Consider the following 27,459-nt stretch of genomic DNA (forward strand, 5'->3'; position numbering starts at 1 on the left):
CCGTAACGAGCCCGAAGGGTAAAACGGTAAATTGGTAGGTTTGGTCGAGCACTTTGAAACAGAGGAAGCGTCTGTGCGTCTCCCGTATCGCCACGTGGAAGTAGGCGTCTCGTAAGTCTATGGAGGCAAAGTAGTCTCCCCGCTGCAGCATCGGGAGGATAGAGGCAATAGAGACCATCCTGAATTTGGAAGGGCGAATGAATATATTGAGGGCTCTTAAGTCCAGAATGGGGCGTAGCCCGCCTCCTCTCTTCGGGACTGTAAAGTATCTGGAGAAGAAACTTAAAGGGTCCAGTTCGGGAGGGGAGGGACGGATGGCGCCTTTGGCCAGTAAGGCCTCGACTTCGGCCAGTATCTCTGGGGAAGGAGTTGAGTGGAGAATGCGACCTGTAGGTGGGAGGTCCGTGAACTCTAAGGCGTAGCCGTCTTGGACAATGCGAAGAACCCATGCATCTGAAGTAATAGAGTCCCAGTGACTGTAGAAGGGGGCTAGGCGGTCTGCAAAGGCGCCGGAGGGTCGAGGCAGCGTGGGCTCTGCATCGGTAGCGGGCGAGGAGCTTTGGCAGGGGTTGGCGTCAGGTACGCCGGTTAGCCTGCGGAGGAGCGGGGGTGGTTTGACCGCGTTGCTTTTGCGGATGAGGTCCCCGACGAGGTTGGTGATGGGTTTGATTATTCGAGCCCGAAGGCCGCCTGAAAGAGTGGTGTCTGAAAGATTGCGGCGGGAAGCGGCGGGAGCGGTGCGGGAACCAGCGGGTGCGCTGAGGTTGCGGTTGGTCGCCACATTTAGACGCAAGAATTTTAAAGTCATGATTAGACTTAAGTTTGTCATCGGTACCAGAGTTAAATAGTCCGAGCGCGTCAAAGGGAAGGTCTTCAATGACCTGTCTGGAAGATGAGGAGAGACCCGAAGACCTCAGCCAGGCGTGGCGACGGATGGATATCGCGTGGGCAATCATCTTGCCCGCAGTATCACCTGTATGTTTCGCCATTTGTATTTGGTGGTGAGCAAGCGAGTCTGCTTCCTGTTGGAGGGTAGTGAGGACGGAGCGGTCTTCGTCCGACATCTTAGCGAAGAAGGGCTGTGCCTTCTCCCAGATAATCTGCTGGTAGGCACCCATGCAGGCTCCATAGTTCGCCATGCGGCAAAGCAAAAGGGCTCCGGAGTAAAGTTTTCGACCCACGGCGTCGAAGCGTTTCCCTTCTCTGTCGGCCGGAGTGTTCGACTGACGACCTGAGGATTGAGAGGCCTTAACGACCAGAGAGTTGGGGTCGGGGTGGTGTTTGAGCCATTCCAAGGTATCATCGTCGGTACGGTACCAAGTCTCGATCCTCTTCGAGGTCGGAGGAATGGAGGAAGGGGTTTTCCAGGAGGCCTGGATAACGTCCAAAAGATAAGGCAGGAAAGGGAGTAGCGTGGCCGGCGGAGCTTGGGCCTGCACCCTTTTGAAAACCGGATCAGACACTGCTTTGGAAGTCTGCTTGATCTCCAAACCCAGGGCGTCGGCCATTCTGACCATTTGATCAGAGAAAGCACGAATATTGTCAGTAGGAGAAGGCGGGTCCGCCTCATACGCATCGTGGGGAGGAGAGAGGTCGAGACCGAGAGAGACCACCGAGGCCGAGAGGACAGAGTCTGGGCGGTCAACATCAACATCTTCCTCCTCAGCCCCTTGGGGGGACTGAGGGGGAGAAGAAAGCACAGTCTCGGGAGGAGGCATAGCCTCGCGGGAAGAGAGGGTTGGGAGCCGAGGATCCTTGGAGGCTGAGGCCTGAGCTGCTCGAGCCAGGCGAGCCGTTTGTCTGCCACGCTCCGGTGTCGAGGTGGGAGGGAAGAGCTGTTGGCGCGACGAGTGAGGAGGCGCAAGGGGCTCCGGCAGCGGCACCCTGACCACCGTTTGGGTAGAGTGGTGGGGTGAGTCCTGCAGCTCCCCGTCAGACAGGGGGTGCAATGGAGATTGAGAAACATCTCTAGGCCTCTGTGCTGGCACAATTGGAGAGGATCTTCTCGAGGAGGTTGCCGAGGAAGATGGCTGGCTTCTCCTTGAGGAAGCCGAGGAAGAGGAGCGCTGAGTCAGCCGTTTCTTTGTTGGCGGTTGTTTGGATGCAACCCTCAAGGACTTGCCAGGTGTGGGAGGAACCACAGCTGAGTCAGATTGCGCTCGACGAGACTCCTCGTGAGCCCTCTTAAAAGCTATCTTGATAGCAGAGGAGGACGGAGGGGAGCCGATACGAGAGCGGATCGAGGTCACCGAAGCCAAAGAGCTCGACGTCGAGGAAGGCCCCACCTTTCCGGAGCGGGTCGATACGGTAGCCGTCGTCACCGTACACGGTGGCTTGACCGGCTTAGCGGCCCTGGAGGTCTTGGACGCCCTGGACGAGACCGAGGAGGCTTTAGCTGACGGAGGCTTAGCTGGTGGCGCCGACATGGCTCTTAGGGCTGAAGACGACGACGTACCCAACGTCGACGGAGTCGGTTCTGGCGCGAGAGATTTTTCGTAAAGAGCCGCTCTAAGCCTAGCGGCTCTGTTCTTTCTGGCCTGAGCTGTGAGAGCTAGGCAGAAACGGCAGGTACTGACCACATGAGCCTCGCCAAGACAGAAGAGGCACTTGGCATGGCCGTCCGAGTCAGGAATCTTAGCAGCACACTGCGTGCAACGCTTGAAGCGAGTAGTAGACATGCGAAGAGTCCGAAGTGAACCTTGCGGCGGAAAAAAAGGAACTGGGGAGCGCGCGCCTGGGGCTGCCTTATATGCCCCTTGGGAAGGGGGGCGTGGTTACCGCCAAAATTTGAACTTCAGCTTGGAAGAGTTTCCGTCGGAACCTGCGCAGGCGCAGCTTCTCCATTAGTGTGCATTCACAGAGTACACGAAGAAAAATCAAGGCTTCCATTTGGAACAGGAGGAGTGACAAAAAGGACTTTTCCTATTTCTCCCTATCAAACAACAAAAGAAAAATAACTAATTCATCCATGACACCCCAAATGTGCTATTTGAGGTAGCCAACTCACTCTGCCTCATGGTGCAAAAGTATCTGAGGTGAATATAATATACTTTCCCAGTCTGCAGCAGAGGGTCCCTGGATGCTTTTTGTCCAGTTGAGGAATAAGGAGAGGCTGAAGAATAAATGTATGAAACTAGCACTGGAGAGCCACAAAAACCAAAGTCCTGCACTTGTCATTTGCTTTCATATGGAACAAATTCCTCATGCTGCCAATAAACTCAGATGAAGAATAAACTTCTACTAAACGTAGCTGTCAAATCCTGATGAAGTGAAGCGATCAAAGTTACTTGCCAAAAAGTTACAAGCATTTTTAGTCCTATTTCACTACTGGTGCCCAGAATGAAATTCTGCCTTGTGAGTTTTAGATGGATGATCATGACTGCTCACTGCTGTTACTGAAACCAAGTGCTGGGACACTAATAGACACCAGAAGACAAGGACTTGCCTGAACACACTCAGGCAGGCTTGTCCCTGTCAGCACAAGGTATGTTTTCTTTTAAAACTGGCACGAAAAGCCACTGCCTCAAGGAGTTCTGGTATTAAAGCTATGTACACAAGCAATCGAACAAAGATTTAGGCTTACGTATTACTGCGTGGAAGATTAAGCCTACATTCAATTTTCATTAAAAAAAAAATTTTATTAGTGACATTTATATTTAACAGTTAAAAGTATAACAAAGACATAACACATAAGGTAAGAATACTCTGCAAAAAAAGAAAAGAAAAAGAAAAGAAAAATTTTCATTTTGATCAATTCCTGCCTGTCTTTACGCTCAAAGCAGGAATCATTATTTTAAAATAACCCCAGGCAATGGCTAAACACATCAACTATAAAGCTGTTCAGCTAGCTGATTTAACAAATTACAAGTTTGTTAAGCCACCATTCCTGGTTTGAATGTAATAGCAAACCAAAAATCAGAAAAAAACAGATGCGAGACATCGATATATGCTTCCTTCTAGAAGAGAGGAGTTTGCATTTCCTTTCTGCATTTCCATGTTTTTTTCCCCTGCTTATTTATTTATTTATTCATTTACAACATTTCTATCTTGCCTTTCTCTAACCCGAGGGGGACTCAAGGTGGCTTACAAATGGCACCTGTGCAGTGCCTTGGGCATAAAACACAGACATGAATAAAATTATTAAAACTGAAACAGACATGAAAATATAATTAAAATATGTACCTAGCATCACATTTTTGTTTAGCTTTACAAGTGAACACAGACAGTAACAAGGAAACCTTCACAATTCTACTTGGAAGTAAGTTTCAGTGCCATTTCTTCCCAGTTAGGGGAGTAGTGGGTTGAGTGTTGGACAATAAAATGAGGTGCCATGCTTCAACCCATCTCATCCTGCTCAGAGGTGGAAACCCTCTGGCTGACCTTGGGCAAGTCATACATCAGCCTCAGAGACAGTCAAAATGGCAAACCTCTTCTGAACAAATCTTGCCAAGAAAACCTTGTGATAGGGTCGACATAGGTCCGAAATGACTTAAACTACAACAAAGTATATGTGTGAATGCAAACGAAGAAAGAACATTTCTTGTATACCTCGGCCTTCGGTACATACACAAATGTGTGAACACATGGCAAATATCTGTGAAAAGCACACCACTCATGTTAGATTTTCTTTTTTTAAACAACTAAACCATCAAAATGCCTATCTGTGACTCCGCAGTCCTGGTAATTTCTTAGGAGAAAGAAAGAAAGAAAGAAAGAAAGAAAGAAAGAAAGAAAGAAAGAAAGAAAGAAAGAAAGAGTCAACCAAAATTAAAACTGCTTTTTGCTTTTAGAATCAGTTGTCAGCACAAAGAGTGAAGTTTTCATAGAAATCTCATCCACAGTGACCACTAGTCACAAGTGATGCAGGAAGTGAGTCTACATGTGTTCCTCTATGTTGTGCAATGCCCTTTCAGCACTGCTTTTTTCCATCGAGACCCCCCCTTGTCCAATATGCCTCATTATCAAGCTTCTGTTCCTGATGATAACATTATCTGTGGCAGTAGCAAATGTCTGAGAGACCAGATTGTCAAAGGAGACTTTCAGAGGGAGACAGCTTTGTTCCTTCTCTCTAGAGACCAAAAAAGGAAAGAAAGGCTCCTTTGGAAGTTTCAGTGCGGTTAAATGAAGCAGCGGTGATGTCACTGCTAACATTTCAACACACACACACACTTCTGATGCATGTGCCCCTCCTCCCAGAACTGTGTAAGTAGGCATTTATGGATACAGCAGAATTTTCACACCCAGTTGTTTTTGTCATTTTGCTGACACTTCCTGAGACGCCTACACTGGACCTGATTAAAACACGTGGAGACCATAAGCTGCATCATGTTGAAGACATCCCTCCACATTATGCCTACTTGACATTTAGTTTAAAAATGTATTTTGTTTATTATTTATATTTTTGGAGGCCATAATCTGAATTGTCAGAAACATAAAACATATAGACACAAACCAAGCATTGTCCCTTCATCAAACTCTGAAAGCAAGGTGATAAATGCAAGGAAGAGTTCACTATTTTGTATTTATAGAAAGGCATGGCATAAATGGCCCAGAGGCTGGTGGCTTTCATGTCAATCGGATAAAGAATCAGCTTCAGGTTTTGCTCCAAATTTTATAAGAACTATCCAACCAGCCTATTGCAAAAATAGGTTTGGGACCATTAAAGTTCAGATTAAAACTCAGAGCAAATTCACTTATAGGAAACCCACCAGTTTTACTGCAGAATGAAACCATGGAGTGTACGTTTTATTGATTAGCCTACCAGTGTATGTTAAAATAACATATTTAAAGCAACTCAACTGAGAACTCCATATATGGAGTTGATTGGTATAAATTGTAGGGGTGAGGCAGATACTTGATCTGGTTCAGGATCTTGAGCCATTGTTGTTAACAGCTTATTTATTTTAACTTTGGTTATAATGTGGGTTGTATGTGCGAAATGTGTTTGTCAAATGTTTTGATATGGCTGAAATCATGGAGTGGACAGGTGAGGGCAGGAAAAATAAAGTCAGAAAATAGTGTTTGAATGGTGCAACAAGTTTTTCTGAAATACTACTCTTCATCCAGTTGGTGAGCATCATTTGGACTCCACCTCAGGTAATAAAATGTTTGGGGTCAGCACCAAAGATTACAAATAAATTAAGTATAATAAATATCAAATTTGCTAAATAAAATGCATAGCTGTACTATAATCGAAGAGAAAGGATTTTTGTGGTTTAGAAAAAGGAGTGCAAGGGTATCCCATATGCTGGTGTGGAAACTGTGGAGGAGTCAAGGTGTTGTTATTGCACTGCAATTCTCAACATCCCTCATGACTGGAAATACTGGCCTTATCTACTGAAAGTTGCAGCTCAACCATATCTACAAAGCCACAGAACTCCCAATGCTGTAACACGCTAAGCCTTACAAAAGCAAGAGAAATGCCATAAAGTAAGTAATCCTGGGCTTATGGAAATGTGACAAGAGACAATATGGGGTTGGAGAGCCTGCTCTCCTACATTTAAACAGAGCCGAAGCCAACACCTTCTTTTGTTCATGCAAAGCAACAAAGGAAGAGATCAAGGTAGTCATAAATAAATCGGATGAGATTATTTCCATGGCACCATGCTAGACCAGCAAAACCTTACACAGTATGCTTTTTCACAAAAAGAGATGGGTCTGTTTTCCAATTTCCAATAGCCGTGCTGAGTCCCCTTCGGGGTGAGAAGGGCGGGATATAAATGTAGTAAATAAATAAAAAAATAATAAATTTAGGTATGCCAACATGTTTATTAGTATTACACAGTTTCTGTCTAGTCACTCTCAAAATATTTAAAAACCATGCATGCTAGACTGGAAAATCTGTCGGAGGAAAACAAACAACTTCCACAACATTTATCTTAGCAGCACAGTACTAGTCAACTATAAGTAATGTAAGAACACTTAAACAGATCACTATTAGATACATGTTCCAAATATCTTTGCTCTTCATTTAAGTGTTGCTGTTTTACAGTGGAGACAGCAGCTGAGGATCATCAAAAAAGGATCCTTTGAGCTATGCCTCAGGCCAATCGTATTCATGCCAAGACTATAAATGTTTCGAGTTATATGACAAGTTCAAAGTGCTTGGAATCTCAATTTTTACATTCGGAAACTTCTGCCTTCCTCCTCTATGTTTTAAATGAAACATACAATTCAAAGGAAATAAAACCCTACTCTAAAAGGTGAACACACAGGTATGCAAAGTATGGTTACCATGGCTACACAGAACCGCAGGCAAGATAATCTACCCTTTCCTTTATATTTTGCACAATAAATTTTTAACCTTAGGAAAGCAGAGAACCTTACACAAGTGAGTATGTTCAAGATTTCCTGTAAGATAAAAAGTCTTTTTTACACTCAAACACACATACTGGAACTTGGGAATCAATTCCATAAGTGCAGTGCCAGCTACAGGGAAGGCAGTTCTATAGAATCGTACAGATGAGAATATAGTAACTACCTACCTTCCCTGTTAAAAACAGGAAGAGAACTTCTAGAATGCAACGGGCTGTGCTACTGTTCATTTCATAGTTCCACTTTGCCTTCCCGTAACCTGTATTTTATGCTACATACATTCACAGGAAGGAGAACGTTCTTCCGATATATCACTCCCCTCCAACAGAAAAAAAAGAAATGGCAAGGCAAAAAAAATCTTCCCCATTGTAAACAGACACAGAGAATTTCATGGCTTTTTAAAAGGAGGGATTTGACAAAATTAAATTCCATTTAAAAGTTAATGTCTGGAGCATTAAACACTCCGTGACCCCATTTTTTTATCTTGTCAGAAGTTACTTGAGAACATACTACAAGTCGCTTCTGGGGTGAGAGAATTGGCCGTCTACAAAGATGTTGCCCAGGGGCATGCTCGGATGTGTTAGCTGGGAGGCTTCTCTCATGCCCCTACAAGCCAGAGCTGACAGATGGCAGCTCACCCCGTTTCGCGGATTTAAATTAGTAACGTTCAAGTCAGCAGTTCAGACAGCACAAGGGTTTAACTCAATGTACCACTGCGGCTCCCTAGTGATTCCATGACAGATGAGCTGAAAATCTCCAGAAACAGAAATAAAAGTTCCTACTAGTGCTTATACAGGACTGCTAGTGCTTATTACAGCATTTTAACTTCGTTATACTAAGTTGCCTAAATACCCCAAAAGCACCAGATCCAATCTTAGCTTGAAGAGTAAGCAGGATCATGCCTGCTTAATACTTGGATGAGGAACTGCCAATGAATACCAGGTGTTGTAACTATATTCCAGAAAAGAAACCGGCAAGACCACTATGTCTTCCTTGGCCAATCATACTCTATGAAAACTCACATAGTTGCCATAAACCAACAGCCACATATACACACATACACACTCCTTCAGGCCAGGTAGCCTGAGACATCTTTTAGAAATAAATCTACATTGGAGGGAGGGAGGGAGGGGGCTTTAGGTGATTTGTATTGCCCCTTGTCTTGGTTCTGTATACTATTTTCTGTTGTAATTTGTGCTTTTTGAAATGAACAGTAAATCCATTCATTTTTCTTTAGGAAGCATCCATCATCTACGGGGTGAGGGAAGACAAAGCTTCACACACCTCAATATTTATGCACCGCAAAAGAGTTTCCTTCATTGCTATATCAGATTGGCAACTGTTCGAGAAAGTCATTACTTTGGAGTGGAAAAAGCCCTGGCTTGCCCAACAGTATGCTTGCGTAAAACGTCAGTAGACAATCCCCCTTCAGTTCTGCACCATCCATCCCAGGAGTACCATTAAATACTGCAGATAGCAGTTGATATTGTTACTTTTATATTCTGCTGTCCTTAGTGAGCTCACAGAGACAAACGTGTCTCTCTTCATCCTCATTGTCTCAAAATACTTAAGCCAGGCTTAGAGGGAATGACAGTCCCAACATCACTCTGTGAGATTCATGATTGGTTCTCAAAATTACCAATAAAGCACTTGATAATGACATACTGAAGTCCAATTGTCCTTTCAAGGCTGGTGTTTCCCCACACAAAACCTAGCTGGGCCGAGAGGTGAATCTTATCTCAGCACAGGAGCAAAGGGAAAGGCTAGGTTGTTAGGAAAAGGCCAGGAAGCTCAAAATAGCAGCTGCCATGTGTGTGGCACTGACAAGGAGATCTTGTAATAAGCTAGTTGACTCATTTTACCAGAGTATGGCCAGCTTGCTCCCTTTTTTCTTTTCTAGCTGTACCTAGAAACTTGAGTCAAGAGCACTTTCGCTAACCAAGACTCTTCTTACCTTGGCCCCTTTCACATTACAAAATTATAGTGCAACGATTCCACTTTAGCTTCCATAATTGCATCCTATGGAATCAAAAGAACCAGAGGATACCTCTGGCTGAGAACTTAAGATGCCCCTCCTTCAACTGCCAATCTCAGGATTCCAGAGGATGTTGCCATGGCAGCTGAAGTGGAATCATAGTGCCGTAATTGCACGGTATGTGAAAGGGCGCCTGTAAACCATCCCTCTCCTTGCCCACATCACTGATTCCTTCACCATGGGGACCATGACTCACTAAGCAGCAACCCAAAAGGAGACATCACCATGTTGAGACTTCATTGTTTAAAAGCTTATTAGCACACTGTGCCACAGATCAAGGCCATCACAGTCAGGAGACAAATTCTGCCATGTTTATTGAGTTTCTAAAGCATGTCCTTCCAATTTATGATTTTCCAAGGATAACGTTATCAAACTATTTTGCCATTCTTGGAAAAATGCTTTCTGGACTATGTGGGCTGCTTTAACAATTACAAGGCTGTGGAGAAACCATATCTGAATGTGCCACCCTTATAATGACCTCTGCACAGCCAAACTTTATTGAAGGCTTAACTTCCCACCCAGATTTATAAAGCTGTCTCTGTCAACCATGACACGCAAATACAGTCTGGCAGATTTACAGGCAGCACATGACAATACTTATCCTGTAGCTAATAAAATAAGGTTGAATGCATGCCAACCTATGAATTACAGAGATAATCTCAGATAATCCTGAATGCCAACAACAGGACAGGTCAAGTTCTTACTGGGCTTCCATACAGCTTTAGACTAGCATCCATGATATGATTGCTACCCAGGGCAATGTTCAGAGCAATACCAACAATGTTGTTTCTGTGTATTAAAAAGAGTAGTCTAAATTCCAGTAGACTAAAAAGATGCTGAAATATTCTTTCCTCTTTTTATATCCAATATTCACACTTCTAAAAAAAAAAAAGAAGCAATTTCAGGCAAAATACTAAGTCATTGAGATTTACTTCAAAGTTCCTGTCCTGATGACTACAGAGTAACTGCTAACTGTGAACATGTGGTAGAGGCTGAGGTCAAGAACTTTAATCCCAACTGGAGGAGGGAAAGCCTTTAAAAGGAGTCCTCTTACAGGAAAGTCCTGTACATGTGCACTCAAATGAAAGACTCACTACATTTAATGGGATGTTCTCCTAGCAACTGTATATAGTACTGTAGTCTTAATGATTTATATTGGATCATAATAAACTGTGGCATGTTCTTCGTGGTATGGGGATACCAAGTCACCTTGTCTGTCTCCTGAAAAATCTGTATAAAGACCAAGTAGCCACAGTAAGAACAGATCACGGAACAACAGGTTCAAGATTGGGAAAGGAATATGGCAGTGCTGCATATTTTCACCTTACCTATTCAACTTGTATGCAGAACACATCATGCAACATGCGGGGCTTGACGAATCCAAGGCTGGAGTTAAAATTGCTGGAAGAAACATTAACAACCTTAGATATGCAGATGATACCACTCTGATGGCTGAAAGTGAGGAGGAGCTGAGGAACCTTATCACCAAGGTGAAAGAAGAAAGTGCAAAAGCCGGGCTGCAATTAAACATCAAGAAAACCAAGATTATGGCAACCAGACTGATTGATAACTGGCAACTAGAGGGAGAAAATGTGGAGGCAGTGACAGACTTTATATTTCTAGGCGCGAAGATCACTGCAGATGCAGACTGCAGCCAGGAAATCTGAAGACGTTTATACTTCTTGAGAGGAGAGCAATGGCCAACCTCGATAAAATAGTGAAAAGCAGAGACATGACACTGGCAATGAAGGTCCACATAGTTAAAGCAATGGTATTCCCCATAGTAACCTATGGTTGTGAGAGGTGCACCATAAGGAAGGCTGAGCAGAGGGAGATAGATGCTTTTGAACATTGGTGCTGGAGGAAAATCCTGAGAGTGTCTTGGACAGCAAGAAGATCCAACCAGGAAATAATGCCCGGCTGCTCACTGGACAGAAGGCTACTAGAGGCAAAGATGAAGTATTTTGGCCACATCATGAGAAGACAGGAAAGCTTGGAATAGATCACGATGCTGGGGAAAATGGAAGGAAAAAGGAAGAGAGGCCGACCAAGGGCAAGATGTCTCCCTCTGAGGCTGAGAGAGTGTGCCTTGTCCAAGGTCACCCAATAGGTTTCCATGGCTAAGGGGGATAACAACAACAACAACAGAACCATGGTCTCCAGATTCATAGTCCAGCACTCAAACCATTAACTACATCATGCCAGTTCTCACAAGGGAATATACACTTTCATTTACTGACTTTTTTATTGGAGCCGTGAAACACTCCCTAAAATGTAGTGACAAAATGCAAATATAAATTAGCCATGAGCATTTAAGATTTTTTTTTTTAGTAAACATATTCCCTGACTGATGCAAGTGCACTGTATTTTGGAAATCACTGTAAATTCCTGGGTTTTTTATCTGTGTACTTTTTGAAGTGTGCAATAATTTGGGGGGATTTCTACACCACACTATGACATAGGTAGAATTTTTCACTATTTTCTGGAATCAGCGATGACCTGAACTCCCATCAGTGTCTGGGATGTTCCGAAGCTGCCCCTCCTGTAAGCATTTTAGGTCATAAGGTCCACGAAAGCTAGGCAATAACAAAACAAGACTTCTCCAGAGTCAAAAGGAAGCTGGCAGTTCATGCTTCCTCCTTAAGATGACAGCATATTAATCTGTCACCACTACTGCTGCCACTCTTTGGTTTGTACACAGAGATGTAGGATACCTCCCTGGGCAAGCAGCAAAAATAGTTCAACTATTCAATCTTTTCCCAGAGCATTTAAGACACTATATATTCCTGGCTATTTTTATAACTCTCCAGATGATGAGTTTACTTTAGAGGTCTGAATATGTGGAAATTCTACAACACAACATGACTCTGGAAAATAACATGTCACATCTGCCTAGATGAGGCTTAGAATTTCAAAACTATGCACAGTGACTAGGGCCGAGGGAGAAGGAGAATGGCTTATTACCTGTGCACTTTTAAAATCTAGAATCATTCAGGTATGAAATAAAAATTCAATTTTTCAGTCAACTTTAAAATACTAAGGTATGGCAGAAGCGTCATCAGTTAGTTCTTAGTAGGAGAAACCTATTTACTTAATTGTTAAATGGTGTCCCAACACTTAAGCAAACTAAATTGATCCCATATATCAGTCCCTAATTAGAAATACATTTGTCCTACATCTTGAAATAAACTGAAAACAATAGCTTCTTGCCAGATTCCACATTTTACATCCTTGCACCTGTAATCCAACAGCATCCATTAATTAGGAAGGATGCAAACAAAAGTACTCTATAAGTATAAAATTGTCATTAAGAAAATTTGTACATCTTAACTCTGCCCTACATATAACAAATCAGTACAACCTACAATGATATTCAGTGCTATGTTGACTGTGTTTCAGTGGAAGGGAGTGGCAAAACCATCTCTGAGTATTCCTTTGCCAAAGAAAAGAAAACCCTGAGAAACCCTGAGATTTTCATAGGGTCACCATGTCACTTAAAGACATATAAGTGTGTATATCTACACAAAATGACTCCTTTGCTTCCCAACAATATTCTGTTTGTTTCAGAAATGTGGTAACTCTACTTCTCCTTACCTACAATGTTTAGGAACTGAGCTACCACCACAAAAGTCTATTTGCTTCAACCGGGGAAGAGGAAGGAAATGGGGTCAGTGGAAGGACATTACTTTCAAAACCACGTGTAAATACGCCAGTTTCCTCTATCACAGACTCATAATGTTCACAGGATTCCCTCGACATATTGTGGAACAGGGGACATACAACTGTGTGGAGTGCAAAGAAGTTGTAATCTGACAGGGGAATGCCAGGCAACACCCACTCTTTGGAAAGTGAGAAAGCAGATGCAGAGGCCTGCAGAGGACTCAGTTGTGGGTGCCTCACAGCTGTTGCTTGGCTCTCTGTCAGGGGGAGGGAGAAGCCACCACAACTGAAATTTCCATTAGTGCTGGCTGTTTACAGACATCCTGGGCTGCAAAGCCGTTGACAAGGACAAACACGAAGGCAGTCTCCCACACCTGTTTCCTAATGGGAGGACCCATGCACATTTATAATACTAAACAGATTCAATGGGTAGGCTTGCAGATATTCAGGAGCCCACCCTACCGCTTCATCATAATTTGGGAACTGCTTGTCCGTAAGTCAAAATTTTATTGTAACTGGCAAACACCCAAAAAACAAAAACATTGCTGGTTCAGTATCCAATATCCAAAGTGATTGGATATATATATATGCAAATACAGAATATGTGTATTTGTGTATAGACTCTCAGTTAATTGGCACCTATGGGAATTGATAGATGTTAGATAAATATAGTTTCTGGTTGCTTGAGACTTACTGGTAAAAACAGGCATAACTTATACCTTATCCCATATTTATATCATATCACAAATTCTGTGTTGACTTGATATTATTGAAATATAGTAATTAAAAGAAAATGAAGACAAATAAAAAAACTTAACATTTCAGTTTAAAATTATTTTAATTTTTCTTTAGTTTTTTCTAGCTACTTGAGAGTTCTAATGGCTTGAGTGCCAGTTAACTGAGCATCTATTTTATGTACATAATGAGATATCTTAGAGATGGGACCCAAGGCTAAACACAGAATTAATGTATGTTTCATATACCCCTTATATACATTGCTGAAAGCAGTGATTTTCAACCTGTGGGTCCCCAGATGTTTTGGCCTTCAACCCCCAGAAAACCCAACAGCTGGTAAACTGGCTGAGATTTCTGGGAGTTGTAGGCCAAAACATCTGGGGACCCACAGGTTGAGAACCACTATCTAAAGGTAATTTTATACAATATTTTAAATATTTTTGCTCAGTAACAAAGTTTGTGTGTGCTGAACCATTAGAAAGCAAAAGTGTTATTATTTCAGCCACCTATGGAGATGATTTTGGAAGATTTCAGATTTCCGAATAAGAGATGTTCAAACTATACAAACATTACCTTTGGTTTTGCACACAAGTATAAAGACAATGACAAATATAAGTTATATATTTGTTACAATCACCCAATAAAAAAACAAGTTTTTACAGGGGTGACTCAGATGACAGGAGGCACGAGTAAGCTGAATGGTGCCAAAATGCATAGTTCCTGACAGAATGCTCACATAGACAGAGACAGGTATACTGCAGGGGATGTGCTAGAATCCTGCCCTTTGCTCCACCAATAGATCTTTGATTAAGATAAAATTTACAGAACTGTCATTCAAACAGATGCATAGACTAAGCCAGTCACAGAAACAGATATTATAATCCCTGGGGGTAGATTTCACTTTATTCCCAGGAAATCTCTCATCAGTTCCTGCATAGTCCACTAGTTACTGACACTGTGTTGTCAAAGGCTTTCATGGCCGGAATCATTGGGTTGCTGTAAGTTTTCAAGGCTGTGTGCCCATGTTCCAGTAGCATTCCTTCCTCACGTTTCGCCTGCATCTGTGGCAGCCATCCTCAGAGGTTTATTCATGGCCATACAACCTGGAAAGCTCACAGCAACCGAGTCAGTTACTGACATTTCTTGCAAGTAATCCATACAGCTCTTTAGATGAAGCATGGGATGTAACAGGCAAATGCACAACTGTCTTGCCGGACATGAAGCTCTCTCTTGCCTCTGCCCTTCCCCTCTCCCTCCAAGAGCCCAGGATACTCTGTTTGCACAATGACATTTTTGTGCCCAGTCAGCTTCCTGTCACTAAATAAGAGGAGGTTTCCAGAACATTATCTGATTTCCCAGGAAGAGAGGAACTCATGTGCGACTGCCACTGCACTGGCAGAGTTGTTGCAATGCTGTAAAACCAGTTAGAAAAGGAGGATTGCAACACAGTAATCAAGCGGCATTTGGTCCCATTTTCAAGACTTTTCTTACTACTCAATTCTTTTTATTCTGCTAAACTTTTCTCTGAGGCTGAGAGAACATGACTTGCCCAATGGCTGAGCAGGGATTCGAATCTTGATATGCCAGTCTATTTCGGACTACATACCCATAACCAGAATGCTGCCCAAAGACCTCCGCATGAATCTTTGTTGTTGTGCACCTTTGAGTCAGTTTTAATTTATAAAGACCCTAAGGTGACAATATCACAGGGCTTTCTGGGGCAGAGAGTGTGTGATTTTTTAAAGATGACTCAGTGGGTTTTCATGGTCAAGCAGGGAAGGAACAATGGTTTCCAGAGTCATGATCCAATGATAAAAAAATAAATTGAAACCAGAGTTTTAAACCATATGAGTGTTTGAGATCAAACTGTTAGTCTTTGAAACTCTCCGCCTTTCTCCAAATCATTGAGCGATGCCTGTAAACTGCAGGGGCCTCATTAAAGCTTACCTCTGGTGTTTAATGAGAAAGAATCTGGTTTTATTGCCAGCACTGACCACAGCTCTCTTTCTTCTATTCTGCTTATAACATCCTGCATGATTTTATTGTTCCTTTTTTGAGCCACTTAAAGAATTTTTGAATCCTTGACTCCAAAGTAGAGTAGAAACTGAAATGCCATATAGAGTGATTAGGAGGGTTCTGCAATGGCTGGAGAGACATAGGTTCAAATTTTCACTCAACTATGACTCTCAAAGGGTGGTCCTGCCTCAGTTGTAAGCTCTCTACCTTTTCTCATAGGGTTGTTGTGAGGGTTAAATGCAGAGCCGGCCCTAGGTATTTTTCAAATGTAGGCGAACATAATTTTGGCGCTCCCCCCTCCCCCAAACCAATCACTGAAAAATAAAAGCGTTGGATAAGCGAAAATGTTTGATAATAAGGAGGGATTAAGGAAAATCCTATTAAACATCAAATTACATTAAGATTTTACAAATTAAGCACTAAAACATCATGTTTTACAACAAATCAACAGAAAAAGCAGTTCAATACCTTACGGAGGCAGGCCACAGGAGACAGGAGTTGCCTCAATGGCGCCCCCAACAAGGTGGTGCCACAGGCAACTGCCTAGTTGGCCTGGTGGTTGAACCGCCTCTGGTTAAATGGGGCAGGGAGTGAGGACAGAGGGAAGAACTACATACAGTGCCTCAAGGAGCTTGTGTGGGTCAAATATACACTATAAAAATTTTGGATGCTTCTACATACTTTGGGTGATGCTTTAAGCAGGCCAGTACCTCTCTTTCCTTCTGTGTGCCACAGACAGTCAAAGATTTCATTAGGCCTGCACACACTTTACACAATGCAGTTTCTCTTTGCTAATTTAATATACAGTAGAGTCTCACTTATCCAAGCTAAACGGGCCGGCAGAAGCTTGGATAAGCAGATATCTTGGATAATAAGGAGGGATTAAAGAAAAGCCTATTAATCATCAAATTAGATTATGATTTTACAAATTAAGCACCAAAACATCATGTTTTACAATAAATTTGACAGAAAAAGCAGTTCAACACACAATAATGTTATGCTGTAATTACTGTATTTACGAATTTAGCACCAAAGTATCACGATATATTGAAAACGTTGACTACAAAAATGGCTTGGATAATCCAGAATCTTGGATTAGCGAGGCTTGGATAAGTGAGACTCTACTGTAGTTACTAACTTCCCACTCAGAGTTGAAGGAGTTTGAACTATTCAGTGTCATATATAAGGTGTGAACAACATTTCTCCAGAAATGACTGAACTTCCTATTGTTGTAATGTGTCCTGGAAAAAGTGCTTAAGAAGTGATGTGACAGTATAGTGACCCACTTTGGAACAAATGCCTTTATGAGAACCTACATACTAAGGAGATGAAGATTTTAAAAACTTTCATTTTTGTTGTATAATGCTTTATTTAGGGATGGGAAGTGAGGGGATATTTTCTGCCTCCATGGTAGTCACAGTGGTATCTCTGACATGACTGGAAGTGATTTAACATCATCTTTGGCTTTGTTTTCAGCATCTTGGGGATATATACCATCAGCTTGCCATATCTGCTGGGGTTAGGGGCACAGGACCCCTTGAAAGAAAGAAAAATAGATATAAAATTGATATTTTTTGACCAAAGAGAACATTCCTCTAAGATTTCTACACCCTAAAGCATGACACTATGGCCAACTTCTGCTGGAAGCTGACCAGAGAATTGCACTGAAGGACCTAGAGATTCATAGAAGGGACATTGTAATTAAATCTGTGAATCCACAAAAGTCAAACCTGCAAATGTGGAGGGCGGACTATACATTGTGGAGAACTTGCAGGTCATGGGAGGAAAACTAGTACATTACTGTTGTTTTAAGCTGTTTTGCCCTTTTCTGGCTGAAAATGGCCTCACTTTTTTTTAAAAGGGGAATTTAAAAACTTTGGGGGGACATAAAATGTGGTCTACAGGCTGTAATTCCCTAGCCTTGCTCTACAATAAGGCATCATTCACATACAAGCTGAAGTTAAAAGCAACGGCTGACTGCTCATTAAAATGTCATGAAAGGACAAACATTAGAGGGGGCAGGAAATATGGGCTAGTCCATGCTTTTAATCTTTTCTCCAAAAACCTGCCATGGAGTTCTTTCCTTACCACATAAGATTACGAGCCCTTACGCACAGCAAAGGGAGTCTTGTGCACAGTGCCCAGCTGATGAAAAGAATCCTTTCAACCCAAAAGGCTGTCTGGCAAACATATCCCAAGAGCTTCACAGCAGCGGAGTTTCCTTCAAACTCATGTTCCATTTGATCCCTTGAAAACGATTTTCCAAACACACATAAGCACACGCATCATTGCAAACACCTCCTTCCTTGAGTGCAAAAAACATCAGCATATTAGCAAGTTCATTTTATCAAATGTTCCAAGGAGTTGCCCTTTAGTCAGCCGACTCGTTAGCCACAGGCTGGGCAGTTAAGATGCTCTCTGTTTCTGAGAACCCGGACAATTTCTTAGACAACTACAAAATGGAGACCCTATTTTCAAAGATTTTAGATGCACAGCTATATGTTGCTTCCTGCAAGAAGCAATATGCTTGAAGGTTTCTTCAAGCTTTAGAAGGAAACTACTTGGAATTGGCATGGTGATAGAGACAAGTGATACATGCTTAGACATATCCAAACCAGCCACTTGCCATCATGGGCAACAACCTACCTCATGAGTGGGCAACCTGTAGTCCTCAGAAAGCACATGGCTCCTGGACTAATTCTATATAAACCTCTCCAAAACCTCATCAACTCAGACCTTTCACTCAAACAGAGGCAAACAACCTCAAGGCGGCTTTTGTCACTTCAGGCTCATCAGACATGCCAGACAGGCCTTTTCCTAGCCTTATCCTCTCGAAACGTGTGACATGCCTCCCTGACAGCCTCCAGAAATGACAATCCACCCTTTAAATCAGTCATTGGGCCCTATTGCACTGTTTAATATTTTTAAAATATTTTGAAACCAGAAGTAGCCTTTTGACCACTTCTGGAGTTGTTTTCTGGAAATCAACCTAGCCCCAAAACACAAAACTGGCCCTTGAGCCATACTTTAGCATCCTGCTAGGCAAGGAGAAAAAGAAGTGACAGAATTTTTTTTAAAAAAAACTTTATTCTTATATCCTGCCACCATCTCCCCGAAGAGACTTGGGGAGGCTTACAGACAGCACAAGGTGCCTAAAAACAACATAAGAATGAACACAGCATAAAAGACAATAAAATAAAACACATGCAACATATAAAACATCAATTCAAACTCAATCAAGCTGCAGTCCTCTAACTGTGGACAGCTCGTTAAAATAGTGAGGGAAAAGGTAGTAGCAAAAGTGTGAAAGGGAGAAAAGAGGTGAGACCCTTCCCACTGGTGGCCTAGAGCCTTAGACCGATTAACCCCAAGAGGACAGCAGCCCCTTAAAAAGTTACAATTTTCCTGGAGTGCACCTACACTGTAGAATGAATGCAGTTTGGCACCCTTTTAACTGCCAAGGCTCAGTGCTATGGAATCATGGTACAGTAGAGTCTCGCTTATCCAACCTTCACTCATCCAATGTTCTGTATTATCCAAGGCAGTCTACCTTCACAGGACTGAACTTTTTACGGATTTAATTTCCGACAATGTTGTTACTGTAAGTTCATTTTATGCAATTCTATCTTTACTGGTAGTCAATGTTTTCAATACATTGTGATGTTCTGTGCTAAATTCATAAATACAGTAATTACTACATAATGTTACTGTGTATTGAACTGCTTTTTCTGTCAATTTGTTGTAAAACATGATGTTTTAGATGATGCTTAATTTGTGAAATCATAATGTTATTTGACATTTAATAGGCTTTTCCTTGATCCCTCGTTATTATCCAATATTTTCACTTATCCAACATTCTGCTGGCGTTGGATAAGCGAGACTCTACTGTAGTTGGGTGAGGTACCAGCACTCTTTGGCAGAGAAGATGAAATACCCTGTAAAATTATATCTCCTATGAAAGTGGTGAGAAACTGTGTTAATTCTACAGTGTAGATGCATCTCTAGTCCCCATGTTAATGTTCATGTGGGAACTGTTCCTTTAGGAACTTTTTTTTTAACATTTGTGACTCAGAAGCACAGAACAGCTACAAACAGCATGGCCAGCTGGTCAGTTTCAAATACATATGACCATATTTGTTTCAGGGTATCCCAGTTAAATTCTATTCAGTGGAAAATCAATAAATTTGATTATTTTTTTAAAAGTGCAAGCATAACAGACAAATGAGTAGATTTAACAAATGAGTTTTGATCTGAGATAGCAGAATACTGTCAGGCATTTCTTCCACCTGAAGCTCAATCCTCTAAGCAGTATTAAAGTACTGTCTATACTATGAGTGATACTTGCAACAAATGGCAAATGCAGAAGCTTCTTTGCATAGGAAGGCTTTATCTTTTGTTGCAGAATCCTCCAATTCAGCATACATCATCATCACACCCAACACCAACTTATTCTGTTGATATTTTTATATACACTTGCATGATGCACTGTTCCATTCATGCATTATCTTATACACCTGATACAAACCTAACTTCAGGCTTTCATTCTCCTCATGCTTGATCACTGTAACTGTGACTCAGCACTTACAACACTTAAAAGTAACACAACTTTTTATTGTCAAAATAGGTTAGTATATTTTAAAATTCCAACAGATACAAGCCCATTCCCTACTATGGATTACAGTGTTCCCTCACTTATCGCTGGGGTTAGGTTCCAGGACCACCCGCAATAAGTGAAAATCCGCAAAGTAGAGACACAATATTTATTTTAATATTTATACATTATTTTAGTAGTTATACACTATTTTAAGTCTTTATCAACCAATTGTGTGTTGATAAATCGCCTCCTTCTCCTCCCGTTGCTGCTTGGGCTCCTTTTCTCTCCCTTTGGCTTCTCCTTCCTCCCTTCTTTAGGCTGTAAATTGTCATTTTTTATGATTTATAATAGTCTTTTAGAGTTTATTGAAAAACCATGAAACAGCGAATCCATGAAAAGTGAACCGCGAACTGGTGAGGGAACACTGTATTGAATTTTAAGCCATTTCCAATGGACATGCCCAGATGTGCCTGAGCACTGCTCCGAAGGGGTATCATGAACAGAGAGAGATTTAGCACCTAACCAGCTATGTACAGGTATTCATTTCAAAACACAATTTGCTGCCACATACACTGTGGAGTTTGTTCATTCTGTCTTTCCCTTTCTTTGGCAGATGAGAAGGTGAAGATTTAAACTTTGGCTTCCCAGTTTCCAGCTGAACCGAGACAACTAATGTAGCAAATCAGGTCCACAACAAGGTCACCATCTGCACCTGGGATCCTAGGTCAATGGCTCTGGTCCACAACTTTTGGCAGGACCCAGCAGTACGGCTGCCCACCCTGTTTACATCCCATGTCAGGTGGCTATGCACAATAATGTTGAAGAGGAAAAGATTAATGACTGTTGCTCAAATGCAGCCACTACATAGCTTTGGAAGAAATCTATACAAACTTGAGTTTTACTGGCAGGTAGTCCATAGACTTTCAGCATGCATGCCAGATTCTCTTCATGGTGGAGTATTTAAATAAATATTTCTGCTCAATCTAATAATATACTCCACTCCTGAATCTTAAAGTGCTGATTTTCCCCTTGAGTCAGTCCCTAACATGGAACAATACTAATAGTAAGTACCTATTATCATCAAGTGTGTTTAAGACAGAAATACAATCATACTTAAGATTGTGATTGTGTTTCTGTCTTACACTCTGGGCTGCAACCTGACTATAGAAATTCCAAAATCCAGCCATATGTGTTTGAATTAATCAAATGTCAATCAGTAACATTTCTCTGAAGAAAGGTAGGTTTTCTTTTCATTTTTTGAAGAAGTACTCACAGGGGTTTTGGAAGACACATCATCTATATACAGTAGAGTCTCACTTATCCAACATAAACGGGCCAGCAGAATGTTGGATAAGCGAATATGTTGGATAATAAGGAGAGATTAAGGAAAAGCCTATTAAACATCAAATTAGGTTATGATTTTACAAATTAAGCACCAAAACATCATGTTATACAACAAATTTGACAGAAAAAGTAGTTCAATACGCAGTAATGCTGTGTAGTAATTACTGTATTTATGAATTTAGCACCAAAATATCATGATGTATTGAAAACATTGACTACAAAATGCGTTGGATAATCCAGAACGTTGGATAAGCGAGTGTTGGATAAGTGAGACTCTACTGTATATGTTTTGATCTTTGCAAGAGAAAAAAGGGAATGCACCTTTTGAGTTAACTCTTCCATTTTTACGAGCATGACATCATTTTTAATTGGTATATCTGCTGCCTAATTACATTGCAGGCATTTAAATTTAAAGAATTTCAATAATATATTTTAAAAGAGTTAAAATGAGTAGAACAATAGTACACTGACTGCCTATTTTGAATATATGTGCTTAGCCAGATGCAGTTTTACACCACGTTAATTCTGATTACCACTTGTAGCTATCATTAAACTGGATGGAAAACTTGTCAAGCATGCTCATTTGCTTTTACTAAAAAGTGGGAAGTTACATTTTATATAGAGAGCAGGGTTACAGACGGATTTCCCTAGTGTAAGTTGTGCTATGGAGGAAAAGTTACAAAACTTTCAATAATTTAGAGGCTGTGTTAAAAACTGCAGTCTTTTAACTAATTTTATCTGTGATCTGGCTTGCACTTTGGGAGAAAGATGACATAAATAAAATGATTAAATAAGGAGAATAGTCTGTAGAATCAAAATCAAAGTTAAAAGCAAATGCATTTATTATTATTTTAGTTTCCATGGACAACAGTTCACTTCATCAAATGTAAGAATGCTGTAAGAGGTTGTCTTATAAATGTTGGCAATTGTATTGGATTCTTTCCAATATGAAATCTTAACCTCTAAATTACAAAGAAGAAGTACAGAAAAAGGTTGGTGGCTTTTAAATCCATTCTAACAATATTCAAATATTCTTCATGCGATCGTCACAACATGAGATTTCCTGAAAATAGCATAAAATATCAAAAAAATCCAAGAACAATTTTTTTCCATAGTCCTGGAAAGTCAGTAGAGGACAAGCTAATAAGTAGGCCAAAGGCTTATGAAGTAGAAACACTTATTATTCAGCAAGCATCATTCATAAGTAGTAAAGCAATTGCTGATTATAGCTTATTTCAAGTGTAAATAAATGGATTCACATGCAAACCTTTTGTCCCCCATATAAACTGTGGATAAGTTCATATAATCCTCAAGCTTTAAAATTAATGAGATAAAGACTCCGCACACCAAAGGCCCTTGTTTGTTGTGGTCAAAATGGCAGAAACCTCGACTGTGGCTTCTGTTCATAGCTAAACCTCAGAAGTTTTTTTTCCCTATCGAGTTTGTAAATTTACACTTCTCAAGTAAATGCAGGCTTATACACCTAGGTCATACACATACACACACACATACACACACACGAGCCAAATTAACAGCTAAACATTAAAGCAAATATCTCAGCCCGACAGCAGGAAGGGAGTTTTCATCTGTGTCGCAATCCACAATAGCAGTGTTCTGCAATGAGTTCATTTCCAAACTCTGCTAAATGAGAAAATCAGTACACCCCCACTGACTCTGTACATACAATATCTACATAAATAAGAACAATTCCACATTTTTCTTAGTAATTATATCCATCACAATTCCATTGATTTTACATCAATATTTTGTGCAGCACCTTTCATCCCTTCAATCAGTAATAATAATAACTTCATTTATATCCTGCCCCATCTTCCCAAACGGATTTGGGGCAGAGCTTACTATCAGTACAATTCACAATAACTAATGTAGGAATCAAGGGTTCCAGACTGAAGTCTTGTCCAGCTTTACTTGGATATAACAAGAATTGAACAAGGGTACTGTTGTATTTAAACAGTTCTGCTCCACTCCTGATCTAGGGTCCTTCTTATCATCAGTGGTTGCCATTTGGGGTGCAAGGGCTAATAATGTTTGTCTTTTGTTGTTTACAGCCACAGTTGTCTTAATTATAGTCGCATTTGTTTCAGCAAACTTCTATACCTAATTCTATATGTGATTCAAAGTTAAAATCCAGTGATAAGGAACATAATCACTCCTGGGCCTTTATGGAGTGGGTTCAGCCTGTTTATTAGTCTGGGATATGGAGAACCAAGGAAGGAACCTGTGAATTTCTGACAGTCCACTCCACTCCACCTCAAAGTAAAGCAGCAACCTCACATTAAGCTTTCATTGCATTACTTTACAACAATTTTCTTGATTTTTTACAGGACCGATCTATTTTTTCTATGAAATTAATATAACATTTCATCCACTTAAAATGTCTGAATTCTGATTTTTCACCATAGTTCACATTGCCATTGTCACCAGGAAGACTCCTCTTTTATAGGTCCTCACTTGGATCATAAATCCCCAAAGAAGTCTTGTTCCACCTTGCAACGTTTCTCTGCGTGACTGTCACGACCCAGGCTGCAGGGCACCAATAACCATACACAGAGGCCAGAATCTATCTAATATCTTTATTAAGGAAATATATAAAGTTAATAAAAGCAAGTGTATGAAATAGTCCAGAAGTAGACCTTTCAGGAAAGGTCAAAATTAGTCCAAAGAAACAATGTCCAATATGGAATATTAAGGTCCAAAGTTGTAATCCAATAACCGAAACACTCACTTGTCAAGCAAGTGAGGGGAGATGACAAGGTCCTTTAGTCCATGAACTTGAGCAAGGCTAGGAAATAACTTGATTCTTGGAACACAAGGCTTGATTCAAGGCAACAAGGAAACGAGGAGCAAGAACAAGATCCGTGGAATTACTTGGCAAAATCCGGAAAACAAGGCAAGGCTGAGTCCTGGAAAACAAGGCAAGGTCCGTGGAGGTAAACAAGGCTGGAAACGGGAACGAAGGCTTGAAAACGGGAGCGAAGGCTTGGAATCAGGAACAAGGCTTGAAACAGGAACGAGGCTTGGAAACGGAGCGCGCTGTCCACACACAACTTACTCCAGTAGCTGACGAATTGACTCCGCAATTCGCTTGAAAACGGGAGCGAAGGCTTGGAATCAGGAACAAGGCTTGAAACAGGAACGAGGCTTGGAAACGGAGCGCGCTGTCCACACACAACTTACTCCAGTAGCTGACGAATTGACTCCGCAAGATCCCTTTGTGGGCAAAACACCTAAATAGGGTCTAGTTTTCCCACCAAAGAGCAGTTCTCTGGGGAACCAGAAACGAAAGCTAATCTCTGAGTCCAGATGCATGACTCCTTAAAGTTTCCCATGGAAAGCAGGCTTAATCAGCTGAATTCTTAGCAGCTATCCTAGCACTCCTGCGAGACGCTGCTTGAACTCCCCTCTGTTGTTTACAAAACTCGTGGCGAGAAAACACAGGAGATTTAGGCTCAGGGCTTGTTTGACAGACTTCTGGAAGACAAATCTCTTGCAGGTGCAAGGTTCCCAAATCTGGCTGGGAAGGTTCCAATTCTGACTGAGACGGTGAAAAACCCAAGTTCTCCTCTTCATCTGGCACTACAGTACCAGAAACGGGACTACATGGCCCATGACTCATCACAGTGACTCTGTATCGAACCATCCATTAAAATATTTTCCCGTTAGCATCCAATCACTTGCCAAAAACCTACTAAAAAGATCTTTGCATTCAGGTACAAAGATAACAAAAACAATACCTCATGACATTTACTGATACAAATTGGAAGGCTTGTTCTAACAAGTTAACAGTGGTCAGAATGGGCAGCCTAGTAAACAAGAGATTAAGCTTCTTCAGTTTCGTAAAGGTTGTACCAATTTTATCCTAGTGGCAATATTAAAGATTTTAAAATTTTAAAGATGCACCTAGTATCAACATGGAACAGATTTATTAGTGCCATCATTCTTTATGTCAACTTACAGTGCTATGAAAAGTTTACAGTGTTATTCTAAGATCTTGCTGCTAGATAAAGGCAGGATGAAGTACTGTACATGCAATCGTCCCAATACAGAAATAGAACCTGTTTCAGCTCTAGCCATTTTATGAAATAGCAAAATCAGAATCATCTAAGTCACAAGAATTTCTGGTTTCTATGTATGGTTATGAAAGTTGGAAAATAAAGAAGGCTGACACCACAAATGAATTGTAATGTTGGAGGAAAATTCTACAGAGACTGTGGACTTGATTTGCCTTGCAGCAAATCAAGCCAGAGCTCTTATTGGAAAGAAAGATGACCAAGTTGAATCTGTTATACTTTGGCATATCATAACAGAATGTGAGTTGTCGGAAATGACAATGATGCTTGGAAAATCAAAAGCCAGTAAGAAAAGATGGAGACCACTCTACAGGTGGATTGAGTCAATCAAGGAAGCCATGGCCTTGAAATTGCATGCTGTGAATAGGACACTTGATGACTGGGGATTTTGGAAGTGCCTCATTCATAGGGTCACCATAAGTCAAAGCCAACTTGACAGTAAATAACAGGCTGGCCAACACATCCAATGGCAAGCTGCAGTTAATTTATATCAAAATGCCCTTAATGTTCCCTACCCTAATTTAAGGGATTTATTTGTGATATTATATCCTTCCACAAAGGCTGCAAGGCATGTAAGGCGACACACAGACAAGATACACTCAGTTCAATGCTGTATCTGCCCAGATTAATGTAAGACTATTGAATAATGTTGTGATGAACCTGAAAAAGAAGGTCTATTCTTAGTGCAACGGCAGACAGTGCTTAAATTTAGGCTATAATCCACTTCCCCACTCCTCCCCCCTCTCCTTCCTTTAAAATATATTTCTTATTTTCTTTACTTTCTGTCAACAACCATTGTTCTCACTCTTTCGTTGTAAACTAACTTTTATATATACCAACAAAAATCTATAAAAAAAATTAGGCTATAATCCTATGTGAATGACCTCAGAATAAGCTTCACCGCATACAGTGGATATATGCTGCTGTCCAGGCAGGTAAGTGATCACAATGGAGCACCGTGGCTGTTTAGATGTAACAAAAACCTCTGGGCCGTTCACATCCCCCAAAATGCAAGAGAAGACCCATGGGCATGTATGCTGTTGTAATTTTTGCCTGTAGCCAACTGAAGAACAGCACTTCAGCCATTCATATTTCTTGGACTTCAGGAGTTGTCAGCATTAGTTGACTTTCCAAATCAAAGCTATCCCAGCAACTCTGGATGACTCTTGTAATGCCGCAGACAGTGGGCCTTTGTGACGCTACAAGGATGATCTAACAAGGAAAAGCCCCTAATGATGTTATTAAGCATGACACATTAAGCATTAATCATAGCTGAATGGTACCCCATTCAAATAAACAACAACAAATCTAATAGATGAGTGGAAAATGCTATAAACACACTTTTTCAAGGCAGTACTCTTGCCCTTAGATCCCCCCCCCCCCCCGAGTCCTTAACACTAGAGACAAGAAATTAGGCTCTCATGCTCTTGGCCAGGTCTACTGGTACTCTGACTGGGAAAAACTCACCAAGGGGGGAATTCTGTCAGCTGCCCAGAAGGCACTTATCTCACCTGCTGAAACAAGCCTCACTAGTAACCAACTAGTTTTCCAGGAAGTCATTTTTGAGGCAGAATTGGGACAAGGGAAAACCAAGGTTTCCCTCCAAGTCAAATGCTGGCTGGTGATTACAAATGTTACTACCACAACATTCCCCACCCTTTTCTCCTTCC

At 41.3% G+C, this 27,459-nt stretch overlaps 1 protein-coding gene across 3 annotated transcripts in view; it reads right to left on the bottom strand.

Annotated features, from left to right (window-relative positions):
* The window catches only part of rhbdf2 (rhomboid 5 homolog 2), a 79,467-nt gene that overhangs the window by 45,095 nt on the left and 6,913 nt on the right, over positions 1-27,459 (bottom strand). Inside the window, exon 1 of one of the 3 annotated variants that reach the window (XM_062970636.1) lies at positions 15,692-15,710. The exons of the other annotated variants lie outside the window; for them this stretch is intronic. The gene's annotated coding sequence lies outside the window, so the exon portion shown is untranslated. Of the gene's footprint in view, positions 1-15,691; positions 15,711-27,459 lie in introns of those variants that run through there. 3 annotated transcript variants of the gene reach the window in all.

Source organism: Anolis carolinensis, chromosome 2 (assembly GCF_035594765.1).
Source record: "Anolis carolinensis isolate JA03-04 chromosome 2, rAnoCar3.1.pri, whole genome shotgun sequence".
Classification (NCBI taxonomy): domain Eukaryota; kingdom Metazoa; phylum Chordata; class Lepidosauria; order Squamata; family Dactyloidae; genus Anolis; species Anolis carolinensis.